Source organism: Cherax quadricarinatus, chromosome 1, assembly GCF_038502225.1.
Source record: "Cherax quadricarinatus isolate ZL_2023a chromosome 1, ASM3850222v1, whole genome shotgun sequence".
Taxonomy (NCBI): domain Eukaryota; kingdom Metazoa; phylum Arthropoda; class Malacostraca; order Decapoda; family Parastacidae; genus Cherax; species Cherax quadricarinatus.
The window spans coordinates 24,667,068-24,685,660 of record NC_091292.1 but is presented as its reverse complement, the minus strand read 5'-3'; positions in this window follow the sequence as shown (position 1 = coordinate 24,685,660).

Here is an 18,593-nt window from a genome sequence, read left to right as displayed (position 1 = left end):
AAAAGGGGAGGTCACTTATTAATCATAGGCTTCATGAGGCATAAGAGAGGACCTACAACGACAAAAGACAGTGAAAGGTAAAAGAGGTTGAGAGCATCATTGCAATAAAAAGAGAGGACATGACCCAGCTGACAAATTTCCAGATAATTTTGTAGTACTCGAGGGAAAAACTACTCAGTCAAATTGACGTTTAAGGCGGGTCAGAGTGTAACTGGATCCTACAGCAGAAACTACTGTTAAAAGGGTTCCATAAATACCAGAGAGTGTACCTCAACTACAACAGAACACAAAAAGAATGAGAACAACTGAGAGACAGAGAGAGTAATGAGATGCCAGAGGCAGGAAAGGGAGACAGGGTAGGTACTGACAGGAGAGCACAGCCTTGTGGGCAACAAAACACAACCACCCATAGAACTACCCACAGAATCTCCTCGACCCGTACCACCCCACACCAACCAAGCACAATAACCAAAAACAAGCCACACCCCACACCCACAGTCCCCATCCTGCCCTGCACTAATACCTCCCAACCGAGAATGTAGTTCTGGTAAGGAAGCTGAAGGTATGGTACACCAATGCAGATGGAATAACAAATAAGACTGAGAAGTGACAGGAAAGAATCCCGGACATAATAGCAATCACAGACATAAAACTCACAGGGGTGATAACAAATGTGATCTTCCTGACTGGATATCAGATCATGAGAAAAAACAGAGGGAACAGTGAAAGATGTTGCACTGCTCATCAAAAACAATGGAGCTTTGAGGAGATGGGAGGAAAAGGCAGTGGTGTAGTGGATGACTAAATAGTAGGAACACTTCCAACTAGGGTTCCAAAAGTGATGAGAATTATGAGAGCAACAGAAACGACAGTGGCCACACTAGCCAATGGGCCAGTAGGGATCACATGGGCAGGGCAAAGTTATTCGTCATGGGGGATTTGAACCACAAGGAGAGTGATTGAGAAAACCTGGAGCCACATAGAGAACCAAAGACATGGAGGGCTAAGATGCAAGAAGTGGACACAGGAAAGCCAGGAATTGAGCCAAAGAGCCAGAAATAAATATGTATAGATAAGGAGAAAGGCCCAGTGGCAATACGAGAAAGACAAAGCATCAAAACCCAAATATGACCCCGAGTAGTTATACAGCCACATCAGGAGGAAAACAACAGTCAAGGACCAGGTAATCAGGCTGAGGAAGGGAGTTCACAGGGAGCGATCAAGAAGTATTTAAGTAGCACAGCTCAAGATTTAGGGAGGTATACATAGTGAAGACAGAGAGGCTTACACAAGACCGAATTAGTAGGGGAAGGAAGTGAAGAAACTGCTATGTGAATTTGATGCCTCGAAGGCGGAGGACCCAGATAACATCTTTCCTTGGGTTCTGAGAGAAGGTGAATATGCACTGTGTGTGTTGTAAACAACAATCTTCAAAAAAATCTGTTGAAACAGGGCAACTACCTGAACTATGGAAGACAAAAAACATAGTCCCAATTTTTTTAAAAAGGAGACAGACAGGTAGCACTAAACTACAGTCCAGTGTCGCTGACATGTACAGTATGTATAGTTAGGGAGAAGATTATCAGGAGAAGATTGGGACTAAAAGTACCTTGAAACTGAGCTCAAAGTAGTGGAAATGTTCGATGGCAGCGGCAGCAGCGACTTCCAAGCTCCGTACTTTTCTCCAACTACCAGAGCTACCAATGCTCCTATGATGACCTAGTTAAAAACAAAACTGCACTACCCAACGTAGCACCCAGAATGACCAAAGATTACCAACAGTGAAACCTACAAATCAAAAATAATAGAGATCAAAGGAAGACTGCACACAAACCGAAAGCAACACCCCGCTGCCAGCCGAACAACGTAACCCTAAGCTTTGTATACTACAACTTCTTCTTAACTACAACAATTCCTGTAGTATTATGAGGCACAATCTAAGAGGAAACAGCACCAAGGCCTACAAGAAAACACCGAAAAATCAACTTTTCAACAAGTGTAGCCAGGAGGACGCCGGCTCAGCAACCACCCCACTCACCACAACTCAAGGCCACACCACAACAATAACAACAAACATGGCTGCCACCAGCCCATCCTCCCCTCTCTTCCCCGGATTCAACCTACCAAGTAATCTCTCAGGTATGACCAACGATCCAGATACCCTAAAAACATGCATCTCCAACTTAGCTATTGAAAATATGAATCTTCGAGAGACGCTAACAAAACAAGACACCAGGATGACACAACTCGAGAACAAAATCCTCAGTCTTGAACAAAAGTTAACAACACCAGGAATGACTAACTGTGACAAGACCATCCAAACAGTCATAGATAGCCATACCCAACAAATAATATCTCTTAATACAAAGGTTGAAGAAGCAGTAAAAGAATGGAAGAACAACTTAGATAACCAGTTCAGTGACTACTTTGCTCTCCAAGAAGATAAAACTGAACAAGATAAACTATCGGACGCAGTAATAGTTAACAGTCCACTTTTTCCCAGTGATATGAACCAAACAAACAGTAAAGAAATTACTCTGCAGATCATAAAGGACCAAACAAGTGTTATTGTACCAGAGTCTGAAATAAAAGAAGCCAGGTTACTAGGATCCCATGGTAGAAAAAGTGTTATGCTTAGATTCCACTCACATGACAGGAAAAAAGACTTAATTATTGCATCTATTAAAGTAAAGAAAGAGGTATACATAAACGAGTGTCTTACCAAAAAACGTCAGAACCTCCTGTATAGAGTCAGAAAACTTAAGCGGGAGAATAACGACACAATACACCAATGCTTCACACGGGATGGGAAAATTCTTGTTAGGAAAACAAATGTAGGTCAACTGTACACAATCACGAACGAGAATGATCTATCACGATTTCTCAGGGATACTAATCTTACAGAGAATAACTAAACAATGTCCAACTTAAAAGCCTACGTAGTGTAGTGTATGTTTTGCTCCATTATTGTTCAAATTTCATTGTGCAATCTCTTAGTAATTAAATAATCAACTACCTCATTTTGTGATTTTACTAGTAAGCATAAGTCACCTGATGTGATTTTGTTATTTACTATTGTTCACTTAAACATTAGCTGAATTGATACTTTCTCTGTCCATATTACTACCTCATATTTTTTTAAATACTATCAATTGATATTACTTACTAAAATTAATAATTATCATTTTTACTAAAATTTCAATTTACTCTTAACATTTTTGACATTTAATAACCATTACTTGTCTAATTACCTTTACCTGTTTTAATACCACATTTACTATCTTAGATTACTCTTAATTACCTTGTACTGCCATATAACCTCTAGTATAACTACCAGTGCAATATTGAATGAAATAAACATTACTTTTTCACTTTTTTGTAATCATTATTACTTACTAAAATTTTATTAAACACCATATTTACTACCAGTCAATTTTACTTTTGTACATTAAACATTATCTTATACTTCCCATAACATTTTGTTGCCAAATTTTCAAGTTTGTATATTCAACCCCAACCTTTATATTATCCTTTGTACCTGTGTACCTGTGTACCTGTCTACCATCTTACTATCATATTATAACCAAGACATTACCATTGTTATTTTTTTACTATTATTCTTTTGGTACTTTAATTGTGAATTTTATTTTGTCAATTTAAATCTAGTTATAATCTTGATCTTGTCAACAACCTATACAAGACTCTAGTGCAATTGCAAGTACCATTTCAAATTGTATTTTTATATTATAAGTTTATATTATAATTCCTACCATCTGTCCATTTAACTTTGTTTACCATTACTTAATTTTAGTCCCTTATATATTTTCTCCTTTATTTTAGCTTTATATAACTACCCTAGTTTATATATTCACAATTGTTAAAATAATCAAGGTGCTATTCTCAGGTGCTAAAGTAGAATAAGTTCACAATTTTGCCATTATATTCCAAAGCTCATTTATTTGATTACCACTTTATTGTTCACCACAACCTATATTAGTCCCTTTTATATTATAATTTTATACTATAATTCTAACTTTAAAAAATTACCTTTATAGTACTACCTACTATCATATTCCCAAGCTCCATTATTTGATCATCACTTTATTTGTATTAGTCCCTTTTATATTGTCTCCTTTATTTTAGCTTAAAAAAAAAAAAAAAACTACCTTAGCTCATTATTTTACATTTGTTAAATAATTCAGGTGCTATTTTTTAGCTTAAGACTATTTACTTTGTTTTATACTTAATTCTAACTATAGATTCACTACAAATCTTATGATTACAAGCATTGATCCTGATACCAACCTCTTATTTAATGACTTAAATGAATCAAACAGTTACTGTAATTACTACACTGCAGAACAATCAAAGGCACTTCTCAGTGCCAACAACAACATAACTATCTTTAACTACAATATCAGATCTTTAAGCAAGCATTACGATGACCTCATAGCATTACTAAATTCCTTACATGCCAATATGTCCATCATTACACTAACTGAAACCTGGCTAAAGCCTGATAGTACAGATGTCTATGCCATTCCTGGTTACACAGCCATACACAACTGTAGGCCAGACCAACAAGGGGGTGGCACAGCCATATACTACTCAGACCAACTAGAATGTATCACTAATACTTGCACAAGGGATGAACATGGGGAATATATAATAGCTAAATTCAAATCCAAATACCTACAAAAACCTCTCACATTGATAAACATCTACAGAGTTCCACAGTCAAACATTAGCCAATTTAGTCAAAACCTAGGAAGTATGATAACTGATGCACGCATGAACAAAGATCACTTACTACTCTCAGGTGACTTCAATATAAATCTCCTGCAAGACCAGGACCCACACGTTACTGAATTCACAAACACAATGAGTAACTGTATGTTACTACCAACAGTAACAAAACCTACAAGAGTTACAGAGACTAGTGTTTCCCTACTTGACCACATCTGGACCAACACCATATCCCCTTTAAAATCAGGCATAATTACAGATAATACCACAGACCACTACCCTACTTTCCTCATAACAACTCTTGGTAAACTACCCCAAGACACTACTAAAGTCACCTTCAGACTTCACAATGAGGCAGCCATTAATAACTTCACAACAGCAGTAGCAAACATTGATTGGCACACTGAGCTAGAAATCTATACAGATATTGACGAATGTATTAATAATTTTCTAAAAAAGACCCAATACCTCTATAACAAGCACTGCCCTAAAAAAACTAAACAGATGACAGCTAAGAGACTGAACAGTCCCTGGCTAACACCCAGCATTCTCAAATCCATAAATACAAAACACCAATATGAAAAACAGTACAGAATGGGTCACATAACCAGAGACCAAACAAAACGTTACTCGTCAATCCTAACCAGCCTGATAAGAAGGGCAAAAAAATTGTATTATGAGAACAGATTATCCAACTTACGAGGTGATATAAAAAAGACCTGGAAAACCCTATCAGAAATTCTGGGAACAAAAAAGATATCACGAAATAGCGAAATAAAATTAGCAAAATCAGATGAACCCCAACTCCCACCAACAGAAACAGCAAACAGACTCAATGATTTCTTCTCCACTATAGGACAAAACCTTGCCAATAAAATCCCAAGCTCAGATACCCCACCAAATGACTACCTCACCGGCAACTACCCGAACACACTGTTCCTAGCTCCGACTAACCCATACGAAGTCTCCCTTATTATCAACGCACTAAAAAACAAGGCAGGAGATTTAAATACCTTACCACCCTTTATATACAAAAAACTGTCACAAGTGCTATCACCAATCATTGCAACACTCTTTAACAAATCCATAGAATCCTCCACCTTCCCTACAGTACTCAAAATAGCAAGGGTCACCCCGATCCACAAAGGAGGAGACCAAACAGAGTTGAATAACTATAGGCCAATATCCAACTTACACCCTCTCTCAAAAATCTTCGAAAAATTAATTCATAAACGAATCTACTCCTACCTTATCTCCCAAAACATACTCAACCCCTGCCAATTTGGATTCAGGCCTAATAAAAATACTAATGATGCTATTATACACATGCTAGAACATATATACACTGCAATAGAGAAAAAAGAAGTCCCACTGGGGATCTTCATTGACTTACGTAAAGCTTTTGATACAGTTGACCATGACTTGCTCCACGTAAAATTGTCACACTATGGTATAAGAGGGCACTCCCTCAACTACCTCAAGTCATACCTCAGCAACAGAAGCCAATATGTGTACGCAAATGGGGCAAACTCTTCTGCGCAACCAATTACAGTTGGTGTCCCACAGGGAAGTGTCCTTGGCCCTCTTCTCTTTCTCCTATACATAAATGACCTTCCAAATGCTTCGCAATTACTCAAACCCACACTATTTGCAGATGACACTACATACGTCTTCTCTCACCCGAGCCCAGTCACGCTAGCCAATACTGTAAATACCGAATTACAGAAAATATCTACCTGGATGAGGACTAACAAACTTACACTAAACATTGACAAAACCTACTTCATTCAGTTTGGTAACAGAGCTACAGATGTCCCTCTTAACATAATGATAAACGGATCACCTATCACAAAGCTAACAGAGGGAAAATTCTTAGGAATCCACCTTGATAATAGACTCAAATTTCATACACATATACAACAAATTTCTAAGAAAATTTCCAAGACTGTAGGCATACTATCGAAGATACGGTACTATGTTCCACAGTCAGCCCTCCTGGCCCTATATCACTCTCTTATTTACCCCTATCTCACCTATGGAATTTGTGCATGGGGCTCAACAACAATTAACCATCTCAGACCACTAATTACCCAACAAAAGGCTGCAGTTAGAATGATAACAAATTCTCACTACAGGCAGCACACTCCACCAATATTCAATACACTAAACCTACTCACCATACAAAACATCCATACTTATTACTGCACCTATTACATACATAGAACACTTAACTCTGATATTAACCCTCCCCTCAAACATCTCCTTGCCAACCTCAACAGAACACATGACCATAACACAAGGCACAGATCACTCTTTGATGTTCCTCGTGTCCATCTCACACTATGCAAAAACTCAATGCACATAAAAGGCCCTAAAATCTGGAATTCATTACCTGTAAATATAAAAGAAACACTACCTGTTTATAAATTCAAGTCTCTTCTCAAAGATCACTTACTCACCCAAAACCAAATAAATACTGAATAACTGAACCTTATAAATTGTATATCTTAAATGTTTCTCACAATTATATCACATAAATGTTAAACCTAAAACCCAATCTAACTTTATTATTTTTTAAATACACTACCTAACAGAATACTCCATACGACTGAATGTACAACAATGCATGCAACCATATGACCTGTCTTTGTAATACTCATTTGTGCTTTATAGTTATCTGTTTACAATAATGTATTATCACTGATTTCATCATTGCTTAGTTAATTTTAAGCCAGCCCGTAATGCTATGCATAGTATAAGTGGCTTTGGCATGCTGCTCTTATCTGTATTTTTTTGTACCTCTGTATGTATGCTCAAATTGTTAATAAATAAATAAATAAATAAATAGAATTGGCTGAAAATAGGGCTCAAAGTGGGCGAAATTGCCGATGCATAAATGTTGCTAAGACCGCTAACTTCGCAAAAGTGTAATTCCATAAGCTTTCCATCAAATTTCGTACTTTTGGTGTCATTACCATCGGGAAAAGATTATCACTTCATGAGAATTTTTTTTCTTCTTTTTAAATTCTTCAACACTGAGAGCAAGATTGTGAGCAGAGATCTCAACAGTGAAAACGTTAAATCTAGACAAGATTATTTAATCTTAATACTAATGCGAGGTAGTCAAGGTGTAGGTTTATAAGAATAATAATCTTGACGCTGCATATAATAAAAACAATATTACAATTAATGGTTCAAGCAGTAATATTTCATGGATTGGCAGATGTTTAACAGACTAGAGGTCATATAATATAATAGTTGATTTGAAGTTGTTTTAGTCGGTTTGGTTAGTATTGAGAGATTAGATCATTTTTTAAGCAAAGTCCTAAATTTTTAAGTAGTCAGGGGATCCTTTACCAGTTCAGGTAGTGAATTCCAGAGCTTCAGGCCTTTTATGTGCATTGCATTTTTGTAGAGTGCGAGATTGACGTGAGAGATGTCGAAGAGTGCCTTATGCCTTGTGTTGTGACTGTGCATTTTGTTGTAGGCACAATAATACGAGTGCAAGTCTTGAATATTTAGCAAGTTCAGGCTACTGAAAAGTAGTGGGGTGTGCTGTCTAGCACAGGAGCTGGTAATCATCTGTACAGCAACTTTATGTTGAGTTATTAAAGGTTTAAGGTGTTGGCTGTGGTTGATCCCCAGGCACAAATACCATAGGTGAGGTAGGGATATTTTAAAGAGTGGTATAGGGGTACATAGTATCGTATCTTGGTAAGGATGCCCACTGATTTGGAAATTTTCTTGGATATATGCTGGATGTGGAAATGAAATTTAAGATTACGAATTTATTCCGTTTCAGACCCCCAAATACACTTACAAAAGCACTTAAAAAATACACTTACATAACTGTTCGAGTTGGGAGCTGTTCATATACCGAGGTACCACTGTAGCTAAATTCACACCAAAAAAACCTTAAGAAACCTATAATAGCTGGAGCAATTTACAGACTACCACACAAATACACCTACCATCCGACTTACGACCAAGTTCGGTTCCGAGAAACCGGTCGTAAGTCGAAATGGTCGTAAGTTGAACTTTACTACTGGATATCAACAAAACATTTTTGTAATGACTTTATTTTATTGTTTTATTTTGGTATTTCATGTTTTACTTTACTTTTTATGCTGTTAGTGCTGTATTTTATACTGTAAGGTTTAGGATAAACACTGTGTACAACACAAGTAGTTGTTTATTTCCCAGAAATTTGGCATAAAAAACACGGTCGTAAGTCGGATGTTAGGTGTACTTACACTTTTAGTAATAACCTTAGGAACATGATAACTGAATCAGAGTTGAATAAACACAACCTGATACTTAGAGAAGACTTCAACATAAACCTCATTCAAGTACCTGATCCTCCAGTAGCTGATTTCACAAATACTATGAACAATTACTTGTTGCTACCCTCTATAACTAAGCCAACAAGAATTTCTGAGACAGGTGCCTCATTACTTAACCATATCTGGACCAACATGATATCCCCACTACAAGCAGGTATAATCACAGACAACACTACAGACCACTACCCCACCTTTCTCATAACCAACTTATGTAAACTGCCTCAAGTATCAAGAAAGATCTCATTTTGCCAGCATTACGAGACATAGGTAAATAATTTAATATTAGCACTAGGTGACATTGACTGGCAGAGAGAGCTAGCTGACAGCAATAATATTGACAAAGATGTCAAAACTTTTTTACATAAAACCCTAAACCTCTATAACATGCACTGTCCGATCAAAATGAAGCAGATCATAGAAAAGAGACTAAACAGCCCACGACTAACAAATAGTATCCTCAAATCTATTGATAAAAAACACCAACTTGAAAAACAGTTCAGATTAGGCCTGATTAAAGAACTGGCTAAACGATACACATCAATACTCACAAAACTAATACGAAAATCAAAGCAAATGTATTACGAAGATAAAAAGGTGGTATGAAAAGTACCTGGCAAACCCTCTCCAAAATTTTGGGCTCTAGGAAATCATCTGGAAACAGAGAGATAAACTTAACTAAACCAGATGAACATCACATACAGCCTATATACATGGCCAACAAATTTAATGTCTTCTTCTCTACTGCAGGATCCAAGCAAGCAAGTAAAATTCCTAGGTCAAATACCCAGCTGGAAGACTACCTCACTGGCAACTACCCAAATACTCTATATCTAGCTCCAACTAATTCTACTAAAGTCTCACTCATCATGAAATCATTAAAAAACAAAGCAGGAGAACTAGATTACTTGCCACCATTCATATATAAAAAAAAAAGCTGCATATTTGCTGTCATCCATTATTGTAACAATGTTTAATCTGTAGCATTCTCAACCTTCCCATCTATACACAAGACAGCAAGGGTCACCCCAATCCACAAAGGAGGTGATCCAACTGACTTGAACAACTATAGACCTATATCAAACATGCCCTTACTTTCTAAAATATCTGAAAAAATAATACACAAACGACTTTACTCCTACCTTATATCCAACAACATACTAAACCCCTGCCAGTCTGAGTTTAGACCAAAAAAAAGTACAAATGATATTATACAAATGCTTGAACTAACACAGTGGAACCTCAAAAATCAAACGTATCACATATCGAACGTTTCGAAAATAGGACCATTTTTTCGGACAAACTGTGTCCCTATTATCGAACGCGCCCCTATTTTCGGACCGCCGGGTACGGGACCTGTCTGCCGCCTGCTCTGTCCACGTCCCCACGCAGGCGCCATGAGCAGTCTAGCTTTGTTTATGCTTGAGTGAACACTAACCTGCGCTCTCATTCACGCATTTTATGATTATTTTGTTGTGTTTAGTGCTTGTGGGATTGTGAAATAAGCTGCAATGGGCCGAAAGAAACTTGCTAGTGGCACCCCTGTGATAAAGAAAGTGAGAAACAGAACCATGTCCCATTTTAGGGAAATGTTAAAGAGGCGCCAGAAACAGAGGACTGTGGAGTTATTTTGTGAGACAGGGGTCCAGTGATTCTCAAGCTGGTCCTAGTGGCATTAAAAGACAGAAGGGAAGTAACCCCAGAGAGGGCTTTACCTGAAGTCCTCATGGAGGGGGATTCTCCTTCCAAACACTAACCCCAACTCCCTCTCTCCTCCTCCCTATCTTCCAGATGCCATCACCAATCTTCAATAAAGGTAAGAAAAAATTTTAATTTTATATGTATTACTATACATAATTAAAAACTATAGTATTTGTTGTATGTAAAACTGTAATTAATCTCTATAAAATGTATTTTTTGTGTGAATATTTTTGGGTTTCTGGAACAGATTAATTGTATTTCCATTATTTCTTATGGGAAATATTGCTTCGAATTTCAGACTTTTCGAATTTAGAACTAGCTCCTGGAACGGATTAAGTTCGATTTTTGAGGTTCCACTGTATATACAGCCCTCAATAAAAATTAATATTCTCTAGGGCTCTTCATTCCTATGAAAAGCATCTGATACAGTTGACCACAATCTCCTGTACCTAAAACTAAATCATTACGGCATCAGAGCACATTCCCTCAATTACCTAAAATTTTATCTTAACAATAGACACCAGTATGTACAGTAGGGCCCCACTTATACGGCAGGTTAGGTTCCAGGCTACCGCCGTAAAGCGGAAATCGACATAAAGTGGAACACCCTTTTTTTCCCTTATAAATGCATACAAATACAGGTTTACACTATTAAGTTAGCAATAGAGCTAAGCATCAAAACACAGTAAAAAAGTACAATACACACATAGTGCACTCATTACTTACCTTAAAATATTTATAGTCTTAATCTAGGGTGAGATGAGTAGTATTTATCATAAGAAATCAAGTGTGGTATGTATGGTAGTCAGCCGAGCTACCATACCAGGCCACCCCACCTACACATAATATTCTATTACATTTAAGCATCCCAGAGCGATAAAATGCATATACAGTTTACTCATTACTTGCCTTGAAATATTTGTAGAATTATCTAAGGTGAGATGAGTACTATTTATTGAAAGAAATCAAGTGTGGTATGTATGGTAGTCAGCCGGGCTACCATACCAGGCCATTCCACCCACACATATATTCTATGATATTTAAAAACCCTTTCAGGGTCCACAGGCCCTCTCTGAGACTTGTTCTCAGGGTCCCCCAAATTTCAAAAAATAAAAATTATTTTTTCTTATGAAAAGATAGAGAATCTTTTCCCGATCATAATGACACCAAAAGTATGAAATTTGATGGAAAACTTATGGAATTATGCTCTCGCAAGTTAGCGGTCTCGACGATGTTTACGCATCAGCGATTTTGCCCACTTTGAGCTCTATTTTCGGCCAATTCCAATGTACTAGTCAACAAAAATCATAACTATTTCGCTAGAACTCCATTTTTTCTATCGAATTAGTACAAGAAACCACCATTTACGATTTCAACTATCAATGCAGTGGTCAGAATTTAGCAATTTGCCAATCTAACACAAATTTCAAAAAGATACCAATTTCGAATAGGGTCCAGAATAAACAAGACATTCCTGGCACTAAATATATTTCCTCTGTTCATTGAGTACGTCCCACGCCCCTTTTACATTCTTTGGTTTTTCACTTTAATTTTATTCTCACAAAAAATAGAAGATTTACTGTTAAGACTACTATTGTGAAAATTATATTTATCAGCGCACTTTGAAAGAATATTAGACTCACCAGTTGCGTGTATTGGATGCATAGCATTTTTTTACTTTTGAATTTTTAAAAATAAATTTCTTCTATTTTACTAAATTTAAGGATTTTCATTTAAAACCCATAAAATCACCCAATTTTCTGTACTATGTCTTCCATTCTATAAAAATGAGACCGGGAAAAACTAGAATACAACAATAAATCCATATAAAAATACGTGCAGTGTCGCTGTTTTAATAAAAACGGTTTTTTTTCTCATTATCCCCTTTTGCAGGTTTTTTCTGCCACGCCACATGACCCATTCTTTCAAATGTGGGGCCCCGCTTTCCCCTAGATTTGGCGTAAATTTGGATACTAGCGTCATGGACACTGGTGTTAAGCCTTCTTTACGGCGAAACCCAAAAAGTTAACATCCCAGGTGATAAAATGTATACAGTTCACTCATTATTTTTTTTTTTTTTTCAACGTGGGGCCCCCCCACGGGGGGTAAAAAAGAAAAAAACCCCCAAAAAAAAAATACTTTCATCTCATTCCATTTTTCACCCCCTACTTTATCACTTTTTTTGCAGGGTGCTCAAAATAAAATCTAAAGCAAAAACATATAAAAATACACAACTTCCCTAAAATCCCAATACCCCAAAACCCCTTTTTAAAGTGCAGGCATTGTATTTCCCCATTTCCAGGACTCAGTCCGCTATTAAAATAACTTCCTGAATCCCTTCACTAAATATTCCCCTCTCCCCCAACAGATCTCGGGCCCCAAAGTACCATTTCTCCTTTCCCTCCTATCTCCGCTCCCCGCGTTTGCGGGAAAGTCCAAGCCCCTTCCCAAAACCTCCTTTACCCCCTCCCAACCCTTTGAAAGACCCTACCCCCTTCCCAAAGGTTATTGCTTTCCATGTCATTCTACTGTGATCCCTTCTCCTAAATGACCAAACCACCTCAAACCCCCCTTCTGCCCTCCATAATACTTTTATTAACTCCCCCCTTCTCCCAATTTCCACCTCCAATTTTCTTAAAAATTTTCACCACATTGCCCTTAAACAGGACATCTCCGCTGCCTCAACCGTTCTCGCTGCTGCATTTTAAATTACACCCTATAAAGTGTTTGGGACTACTATACTTTCATATTCCCCCTTTGCCTCCATAATCGTTTTTGACTCACATATACCTCCCCACCCCCCCTTTTTCCCCCATCAATTCTATGATTAACCTCATCCTTCAAAAACCATCCCCCCCCCGTCAACTCCCAAGTATCTGAAACATTCACTTCTTCCCCCTCCTCCTCCCCCCTTTGAAAAATTTTCTTTATCAAATTTTACCCTCATCCCCTTTCTCTTTTCTTTTTTACTTTCAACTTTCTCCCTTTACACATTCCCAAAATTCCACTAACCTTTGTTTTTTTTTAAATCTCCCCAAAACACAGTATCATCAGCAAAAAATAACTGTTAATTCCCCTTTTAATTTGATTCCCATAATTTTCCCCCCCTTTCCCAAAACCCCGCAATTTTTTTTTACAACCCCCCTTTTAAATATATTAAAAAACCAGGGGCATTAAAACCCTTTAAGACCTACTTTTTTCCGGGAGTATCTCCCCTCTTTTTACACACCTAACCTGAGCCTCATATCCCCAAAAAAATCTTTAAACATTTAATAATTAACCCATTCCATTAAAAACATCTGCCCCCATTGCTCCTCTATCCCTCTATCATATGCCTTTTCTAAATCATAAATCAATAAAAACTTCCCCATCTTTATCTAAATACTGTTCACATATATGCTTCAATGCACCGTCCAACCCCCCCACTCCCAAAACCCCCTTTTCTCCCATTCCCAACTTTTCCCTTAATTCTTTCAATTATAACCCTACATACTTTTTCTGTTTAGTCATTCCTCTATTTTTACAGTCTCTTTTGTCCCTTTCCCTTTATATAAAGGGACTATACATCTCTCTAACCCCTAGGTACCTTCCCTCTACATTTATTAAAAAAAGTACCAACCACCCCAAACCCCTATACCCCCTGCTTTTAACATTTCTGTCTGACCCCATCAGTTCAGCTCTTTCCCCCCTTTCATTTTTTGCCTCATCCTCCCCACACATTCTCTCTTCTTCCCCCAAAAAGATGGTTCCTCCTGCCCAGTGCAAAATTGCCTCTGTTTTTTCCCTTTAAAATTTAAAAAATTCCTCAAAAAATTCCCATCTACCCAATACCTCCATCTCCCCCCTTCTCTCCCCATCTGTTTTTTAATGACAAACCTATTTTCCCCAAAAATCTTAAATTTTCTCACTCCAAAATTTTTTTTTATTTTCATTAAAATTTTTTGACATCCTCTCCCTATCATCTGCTCTCCTTTTTCACTCTCCACCCCCTTTTATTTCCCCTCCCAAATTTTTTACCTTTCATTCTGCTTTGAAAAAACCCCTCTAGCTACCTTTTTTTCTTTTATACCCACTTTTTCCCCCAATCCTCCTCTTTCCTCCTGCCCCCCCCCTCCTTAAACCCAAATTTTGCCCCCTTTAAACTATTTTTTAAATATTACCTTTCCCCCCCCCTCTTTGCACTAGCCCTTTCTGCAAACGCTTTTTCTCCCCCCAACTTCCCCCTCCCCGTTTTTCTTTCTTCCCCCCTTTTTTTTGCCACCCCTCTTTTTCCCTCTACCTCTTATTAATTTCTAAAATAAAAAATTTATCCATTTCAGTTGCCTCTATTTTTATCTAATTTCCCCCAACCTTTTTTCCACAATACATAATCTAATAAAAAACTTTCTTTCGTGCTTTCCTTGTATATTTATTTATTTTTTTTAAAATTTTCTTATTACCAAATTTCTTTCTACACATAGCTAAATTGGGGCCCCATTTACTTTTCCCCAAACCCCCAAAATTTCCCTCTCTCCCTCCATAACTTTTTTTACCCACTTTAGCTTTAAAAACCCCCAAACCACCATTACTCTCACCTTGATTAAAAACCCCCCACGCATTCCTCAACTTTTTAAAATCTCTCTCTCCCTCTACACTTCTCTCTTCTCCAGGTGCATACAGCTTTTTAAAACCCCCTTTTTCATCCAATCTTTATTTTACCCCCTTCCTTGAATTAATACATTTATAGTCCCTCTTTTCCTGCCCTAGCTTATCCCCAACATTTTACCCCCTTCTTTAGCTCTAACTCCCATTTGAAACCCTGACCTAATCCCATTTATTCCTCTCCCCAAACTCTCCCACCCCCTTTTTCTTTTTTTCACTTAAAGCCAGGACATCCCGCTTCTTCCCATTCATAACATCCCCAATCATCTCTTTCTTATCATCTCCAACATCCCACGCCATTCAGACTTCCCCGGCAATTTTCTTCTTCTTTTCTTTTTATTTAAACTTTACAGGAAAAAGGGGGTTTCTAACCCATTGTTCCCCCATTTTAGTTGACTTTTACAACACGTCTTTCGGAGGGAAAAATTCTTATTCCACTTCCCCCTGGATATAAAAGGAAAATTAATAAGACCCAAAAACTATTAAGATAAAATCAAAAAAAAACTCAGATGAGTGTGTATAAATAAATGTTTACATGTATGTTTTAGTGTGACCTAAAATGTAAAGTAGAAAGGGGCATGCCTGTAATCTTCTTTTATGAGACAGACAAAAACATCAGCAATCCTACCATCATGTAAAAAAAATCACAGGCTTCCCCTTTTAAATCCTTAACAGGGCAGTAGTACCTCCCCGGGGGGTTGCTGTCTACCAACCCCTACCTTTAACTCATTACTTAAACCCTTTCAAAATTTGTAGTCTTAATGTAGGGTCAGGGTGAGTAAAAAGAGATAAAATGGAAAAAATGGGGAGAGAGGGGGAGGGAGGGAGAGGGGAGGAAGGGGGGGGGTGAGAAAGTGAAGGGGGTGGGGTGAGAAAAAAGGGGGGGGGAGAGAAAAAGAGAGGAGAAAAGGGGAAAAAGAGAGGAGAGAGGGAGGGGGAGAAATTGGAAAAAGGGTGAAGGTGAAAAAGAGAGAGTTGGGAGAGTGAGAGAGGTGAGGGAGAGGTGAGGAGGGGAGAGGTGAGAGAGGTGAGGGAGTGGGGAGAGAGTGGGGGAGAGGTGAGGGGGAGGTGGAGAGGTGAGAGGGAGTGAGAGAGGTGAGGGGGAGTGAGAGGTGAAAGTGAGAAGTGGAGGGGAGTCATACATGAGGGGACGCGGTTTTGAAAAACAAACCAAAGCGACGTAAATTTTTGTAAACAAACAAAGTGCCCCTTGGTTTGTGTACAATTAATTATTTACAAGTTGTCTCACAATCTGAATATAAAAAAGAACATCCCCTTCTCATTAACACCATTTTTTTAAAAAATGATGCTCTGGGAGGCAAGGAAAAATATCTTTTTTTGGGATCTAGGTTCTCTACATTGCTGTTATGTATGATAAATCTATGTAACTGTTTTTGTGTTTACGATAAACTTACATACTAAAAAGGAATAATTTTCTATAGTTACCCCAGTAACATTTTTCTTTTTTAGACTAGAAAAATTATTTTCCCCACCCTTTTTAAATTATTCCATCTCTATTTATTTTTTTTCATTGTAATTAAATTTTATCATTTTTATTTTTATCGTGTTTTGATAAATTTTGAAAAAATATCATGGATGCAAAAAAATTTTATTTTAAACGTAATATAAAACATTAATGAACTGTGATTTTTATTATTTCTAATATGGCGTTATTTGTCGTGCGTCCAACCCAATTTATTTTTTTTTTTAAGGGGGTGTTTTATCATCTTTATATTTTATGCATTGTGTTTATTATATAATTTTGAAAAAATATCATGAGGGATTAAAGAAAATGTATTATATTCAAATTCGACTTTAATGAGATTTCGTGTTTTATTATCATTATTAAAAAGCGTCTTGGACAAGGCAATCTTCTGTTTGTTTTCCCCCCAGACAGTATTGTTTTTTAGGTACAGGTATACATAAGTAGTATAATTACCCAAAATATATAAAAAATATGAAATCTTTAAAAAACACTTGAAATTTTGTTTGAAAAATTGGAGACTTGGTTGGACCCAAAGGAAATTAAACAAACCCGTTGGGGCCAGTGACCGTTTTAAAAAGTCGGGTGGAGAGCAGTAAAAGGGGTTTTTGGTCATTTTAAATGCCCGTTTAGAAACGTAAAGCAAAACACTGAAAAGAGGCCCTACTATTTGCAAATGGCGTCAACCCACTATCGCCTGTGGCTGTTGGGGCCCCCAGGGTATTTCCCTAGTCCTCCTCTTTCTCATCTACATCAATGATTCCCCCAAAATGTTAAGTAAAGGACACAAATGCAATAAAAAATTTTTTTTTTTGACAACAACCCCTCCAGGAGCTTTGTCAAAGGAGGAAACCCCTTAATATCTACAACTGCATAAACCTTATAAGTAAGGCGGATGACCAGGACTTTGAACTCTTTTAAAAAAAATTGTGGCCGAATGTTCCTTTAGGATTTTGAAGGTTTGAGGTGTTACCCCTTCTGCTTGGAAACTTTGTTTTTGGGGGAAGTTCATGGGGGGGAGATGTGGTGGCAAGGATGTGGGAGGTTGGTGGGGAAAAGGAAGAAACTAACCAATGAAAGGTAACACCCTTTAACTGGAACAACAACAGAAAAGTTGAGAACTTCTTCAGGAGGGGGGGGGGAAGGAGTTTTTTCTTTAAGTTAACCCTTTGAGGTTTCGTACTAGTATGGGTTGACCCAGGGGGTTTTTCGTCTAGTACATCAAATTCTAAGCGCCCTCAAATCGGGGGAAATGGTAGGCCCAAGAAGAATGGGTCTATTTGGGCGGGGGTGCCAGTAAAAAAATCCTGCCAAGTGCATAATGAGAAAAAACCGGCGTTTTTGGAAAAAAACAGCGACTTTGCACTGTATTTTCGTATGGGGATTTATTGGTATTTGTTTTCTTGGTTTATTTTATAGAATAAAACATATACAAAATGGAATGATTTTAACTGGTTTTTGAAAATATTAATAGCTCAAAGTAAAAATTTTATTTTCCAAAATTCAAGTAAAAAATCATGGCGTCCTATCGTCAACTTTTTTAATATTCATTCCTTGCCCAATTTTTTACCATTTTTCAAATCATAGTCTGCATAACAGTAAATCTTTTTTTTTTTTTGTGAAATAAAAAATTTAAAATGGGAAAACAAAAGAATATAAGGGGCCAGACACCTGAAAAAAGA